The sequence below is a fragment of the Nicotiana tomentosiformis genome, unplaced genomic scaffold (genome assembly GCF_000390325.3).
Source record: "Nicotiana tomentosiformis unplaced genomic scaffold, ASM39032v3 Un00002, whole genome shotgun sequence".
NCBI classification, from domain to species: Eukaryota; Viridiplantae; Streptophyta; class Magnoliopsida; order Solanales; family Solanaceae; genus Nicotiana; species Nicotiana tomentosiformis.
The window spans coordinates 1228710-1234964 of record NW_027174561.1 but is presented as its reverse complement, the minus strand read 5'-3'; positions in this window follow the sequence as shown (position 1 = coordinate 1234964).

The window sequence follows — 6255 nt, the reverse complement described above, 5'->3', positions numbered from 1 at the left end:
GGCAATCATTTCTTGGAGATGGTAATGGTACTTTTTCTCTTGGACGGCAGAATTGGAACATGAAATTTAAGGATGCTACCTCTGCTGCTCAAGCAGCAACTGAGTTTGCAGAACATGCAAGCCTAGCTACCAGAGCTGTTGTAGAACTTTCAAGGCAATATTGTGTTGATGATGGTCATTCATGCCACTTAGGTTTCAAGGATGAAAGGTTGGAACATGGGCAATCATTTCCTGGAGATGGGAATGGTAATTATTTTGTCGGCATGCAGAAGTGGAACATTAATTTTAAGGATGCTACCTCTGCTGCTTAAGCAGCGACTGAGTTTGCAGAACATGCCAGTCTAGCTACCAGAGCTGTTGTAGGACTTTCAAGGCAATATTGTGTAGATGATGGTGGTTCATGCAACTTAGGTTTCAAAGATGAAAGATTGGAACATGGGGAATCATTTCCTAGAGATGGTAATGGTAATTTTTCTGTTGGCAGGCAGAATTGGAACATGAAATTTAAGGATGCTACCTCTGCTGCTCAAGCAGCGGCTGAATTTGCAGAACATACAAGCCTAGCTACCAGAGCTTTTGTAGAACTTTCAAGGAAATAGTGTGTTGATGATGGTGGTTCATGCCACTTAGGTTTCAAGGATGAAAGGTTGGAACATGGGCAATCATTTCCTGGAGATTGTAATTTTAATTTTTCGGTTGGCAGGTAGAATTGGAACATGAAATTTAAGGATGCTACCTCTGTTGTTCAAGTAGTGGCAGAGTTTGCAGAACATGCAAGCCTAGGTGCCAGAGCTGTTGTAGAAATTTCAAAGCAATATTGTGTTGATGATGGTGGTTCATGCCACTTAGGTTTCAAGGATGAAACGTTGTAACATGGTCAATCATTTCCTAGAGATGTTACTGGTAATTTTTCTATAGGCAGACAGAATTGGAACATGAAATTTAAGGATGCTACCTCTACTGCTCAAGCAGCGACTGAGTTTGCAGAACATGCAAGCCTAGCTGCCAGAGATATAGTAGAACTTTCAAGGCAATAGTGTATTGATGATGATGGTTCATGCCACTTAGGTTTCAAGGATGAAATGTTGGAACATGGGCAATCATTTCCTGGAGATGGTAATGGTAATTTTTCGGTTGGCAAGCAGAATTGGAACATGAAATTTAAGGATGCTAGCTCTGCTGCTCAAGCTGCGGCTGAGTTTGCAGAACATGCTAGCCTAGCTGCCAAAGCTGTAGTAGAAATTTCAAGGCAATATTGTGTTGATGATGGTGGTTCATGCCACTTAGGTTTCAAGGATGAAAGGTTGGAACATGGGCAATCATTTCCTGGAGATGGTAATGGTAAAATTTCGGTTGGCAGGCAGAATTGGAACATAAAATTTAAGGATGCTACCTCTGCTGCTCAAGCAGCGGCTGAGTTTGCAGAACATGCAAGCCTAGCTACCAGAGCTTTTGTAGAACTTTCATGGCAATAGTGTGTTGATGATGGTGGTTCATGCCACATAGGTTTCAAGGATGAAACGTTGGAACATGGGCAATCATTTCCTAGAGATGTTAATGGTAATTTTTCTGTTGGCAGGCGTAATTGGAACATGAAATTTAAGGATGCTACCTCTGCTGCTCAAGCAGCGGCTGAGTTTGCAGAACATGCAAGTCTAGCTACCAGAGATATAGTAGAACTTTCAAGGGAATATTGTGTTGATGATGGTCATTCATGCCACCTCGGTTTCAAGGATGAAATGTTGGTACATGGGCAATCATTTCCAAGAAATGGGAATGGTAATTTTTCTGTTGGTAGGCAGAATTGGAACATGAAATTTAAGGATGCTACCTCTGCTGCTCAAGCAGCGACTGAGTTTGCAGAACATGCAAGCCTAGCTGCCAGAGCTGTTGTAGAAATTTTAAGGCAATATTGTGTTGGTGATGGTGGTTCATGCCACTTAGGTTTCAAGGATGAAACGTTAGAACATGGGCAATCATTTCCTAGAGATGTTAATGGTAATTTTTCTGTTGGCTGGCAGAATTGGAACATGAAATTTAAGGATGCTACCTCTGCTGCTCAAGCAGCGACTGAGTTTGCAGAACATGCAAACCTAGCTGCCAGAGATATAGTAGAACTTTCAAGGCAATATTGTGTTGATGATGGTGGTTCATGCCACTTAGTTATCAAGGATGAAAGGTTGGAACATGGGCAATCATTTCTTGGAGATGGTAATGGTACTTTTTCTCTTGGAAGGCAGAATTGGAACATGAAATTTAAGGATGCTACCTCTGCTGCTCAAGCAGCAACTGAGTTTGCAGAACCTGCAAGCCTAGCTGCCAGAGCTGTTGTAGAAATTTCAAGGCGATATTGTGTTGGTGATGGTGGTTCATGCCACTTAGGTTTCAAGGATGAAACGTTAGAACATGGGCAATCATTTCCTAGAGATGTTAATTGTAATTTTTCTGTTGGCTGGCAGAATTGGAACATGAAATTTAAGGATGCTACCTCTGCTGCTCAAGCAGCGACTGAGTTTGCAGAACATGCAAACCTAGCTGCCAGAGATATAGTAGAACTTTCAAGGCAATATTGTGTTGATGATGGTGGTTCATGCCACTTAGTTTTCAAGGATGAAAGGTTGGAACATGGGCAATCATTTCCTAGAGATGGTAATGGTACTTTTTCTCTTGGAAGGCAGAATTGGAACATGAAATTTAAGGATGCTACCTCTGCTGCTCAAGCAGCAACTGAGTTTGCAGAACATGCAAGCCTATCTACCAGAGCTTTTGTAGAACTTTCAAGGCAATAGTGTGTTGGTGATGGTGGTTCATGCCACTTAGGTTTCAAGGATGAAACGTTAGAACATGGGCAATCATTTCCTAGAGATGTTAATGGTAATTTTTCTGTTGGCTGGCAGAATTGGAACATGAAATTTAAGGATGCTACCTCTGCTGCTCAAGCAGCGACTGTGTTTGCAGAACATGCAAACCTAGCTGCCAGAGATATAGTAGAACTTTCAAGGCAATATTGTGTTGATGATGGTGGTTCATGCCACTTAGGTTTCAAGGATGAAAGATTGGAACATGGGCAATCATTTCCTAGAGATGGTAATGGTAATTTTTCTATTGGCAGGCAGAATTGAAACATGAAATTTAAGGATGCTACCTCTGCTGCTCAAGCAGCGGCTGAGTTTGCAGAACATACAAGCCTAGCTACCAGAGCTTTTGTAGAACTTTCAAGGCAATAGTGTGTTGATGATGGTGGTTCATGCCACTTAGGTTTCAAGGATGAAAGGTTGGAACATGGGCAATCATTTCCTGGAGATGGTAATGGTAATTTTTCTGTTGGTAGGCAGAATTGGAAAATGAAATTTAAGGATGCTACCTCTGCTGCTCAAGCAGCGACTGAGTTTGCAGAACATGCAAGCCTAGCTGCCAGAGTTGTTGTAGAAATTTCAAGGCAATATTGTGTTGGTGATGGTGGTTCATGCCACTTAGGTTTCAAGGATGAAACGTTAGAACATGGGCAATCATTTCCTAGAGATGTTAATGGTAATTTTTCTGTTGGCTGGCAGAATTGGAACATGAAATTTAAGGATGCTACCTCTGCTGCTCAAGCAGCGACTGAGTTTGCAGAACATGCAAACCTAGCTGCCAGAGATATAGTAGAACTTTCAAGGCAATATTGTGTTGATGATGGTGGTTCATGCCACTTAGGTTTCAAGGATGAAAGATTGGAACATGGGCAATCATTTCCTAGAGATGGTAATGGTAATTTTTCTGTTGGCAGGCAGAATTGGAACATGAAATTTAAGGATGCTACCTCTGCTGCTCAAGCAGTGGCTGAGTTTGTAGAACATGCAAGCCTAGCTACCAGAGCTTTTGTAGAACTTTCATGGCAATAGTGTGTTGATGATGGTGGTTCATGCCACATAGGTTTCAAGGATGAAACGTTGGAACATGGGCAATCATTTCCTAGAGATGTTAATGGTAATTTTTCTGTTGGCTAGCAGAATTGGAACATGAAATTTAAGGATGCTACCTCTGTTGCTCTAGCAGCGACTGAGTTTGCAGAACATGCAATCCTAGCTGCCAGAGATATAGTAGAACTTTCAAAGCAGTATTGTGTTGATGATGGTGGTTCATGCCACTTAGTTTTCAAGGATGAAAGGTTGGAACATGGGCAATCATTTCTTGGAGATGGTAATGGTACTTTTTCTCTTGGAAGGCAGAATTGGAACATGAAATTTAAGGATGCTACCTCTGCTGCTCAAGCAGCAACTGAGTTTGCAGAACATGCAAGCCTAGCTGCCAGAGCTGTTGTAGAACTTTCAAGGCAATATTGTGTTGATGATGGTCATTCATGCCACTTAGGTTTCAAGGATGAAAGGTTGGAACATGGGCAATCATTTCCTGGAGATGGGAATGGTAATTACTCTGTTGGCATGCAGAAGTGGAACATTAATTTTAAGGATGCTACCTCTGCTGCTTAAGCAGTGACTGAGTTTGCAGAATATGCCAGTCTAGCTGCCAGAGCTGTTGTAGGACTTTCAAGGCAATATTGTGTAGATGATGGTGGTTCATGCAACTTAGGTTTCAAAGATGAAAGATTGGAACATGGGCAATCATTTCCTAGAGATGGTAATGGTAATTTTTCTGTTGGCAGGCAGAATTGGAACATGAAATTTAAGGATGCTACCTCTACTGCTCAAGCAGCGGCTGAATTTGCAGAACATACAAGCCTAGCTACCAGAGCTTTTGTAGAACTGTCAAGGCAATAGTGTGTTGATGATGGTGGTTCATGCCACTTAGGTTTCAAGGATGAAAGGTTGGAACATGGGCAATCATTTCCTGGAGATGGTAATTTTAATTTTTCGGTTGGCAAGCAGAATTGGAACATGAAATTTAAGGATGCTACCTCTGCTGCTCAAGCAGCAACTGAGTTTGCAGAACATGCAAGCCTAGCTGCCAGAGCTGTTGTAGAACTTTCAAGGCAATATTGTGTTGATGATGGTCATTCATGCCACTTAGGTTTCAAGGATGAAAGGTTGGAACATGGGCAATCATTTCCTGGAGATGGGAATGGTAATTACTCTGTTGGCATGCAGAAGTGGAACATTAATTTTAAGGATGCTACCTCTGCTGCTTAAGCAGTGACTGAGTTTGCAGAATATGCCAGTCTAGCTGCCAGAGCTGTTGTAGAAATTTCAAGGCAATATTGTGTTGATGATGGTGGTTCATGCCACTTAGGTTTCAAGGATGAAAAGTTGGAACATGGTCAATCATTTCCTAGAGATGTTAATGTTAATTTTTCTGTTGGCAGACAGAATTGGAACATGAAATTTAAGGATGCTACCTCTACTGCTCAAGCAGCGACTGAGTTTGCAGAACATGCAAGCCTAGCTTCCAGAGATATAGTAGAACTTTCAAGGCAATAGTGTGTTGATGATGATGGTTCATGCCACTTAGGTTTCAAGGATGAAAGTTTGGAACATGGGCAATCATTTCCTGGAGATGGTAATGGTAATTTTTCGGTTGGCAAGCAGAATTGGAACATGAAATTTAAGGATGCTACCTCTGCTGCTCAAGTTACGGCTGAGTTTGCAGAACATGCTAGCCTAGCTGCCAAAGCTGTAGTAGAAATTTCAAGGCAATATTGTGTTGATGATGGTGGTTCATGCCACTTAGGTTTCAAGTATGAAACGTTGGAACATGGGCAATCATTTCCTAGAGATGTTAATGGTAATTTTTCTGTTGGCAAGAAGAATTGGAACATGAAATTTAAGGATGCTACCTCTACTGCTCAAGTAGCGACTGAGTTTGCAGAACATGCAAGCCTAGCTGCCAGAGATATAGTAGAACATTCAAGGCAATATTGTGTTGATGATGGTGGTTCATGCCACTTAGTTTTCAAGGATGAAAGGTTGGAACATGGGCAATCATTTCTTGGAGATGGTAATGGTACTTTTTCTCTTGGCAGTCAGAATTGGAACATGAAATTTAAGAATGCTACCTCTGTTGCTCAAGCAGCGACTGAGTTTTCCGAACATGCAAGCCTAGTTGCCAGAGCTGTTGTAGAACTTTCAAGGCAATATTGTGTTGATAATGGTCGTTCATGCCACTTAGGTTTCAAGGATGAAAGGTTGGAACATGGGCAATCATTTCCTGGAGATGGGAATGGTAATTATTCTGTTGGCAGGCAGAAGTGGAACATGAATTTTAAGGATGCTACATCTGTTGCTCAAGAAGCGACTGAGTTTGTAGAACATGCAAGTC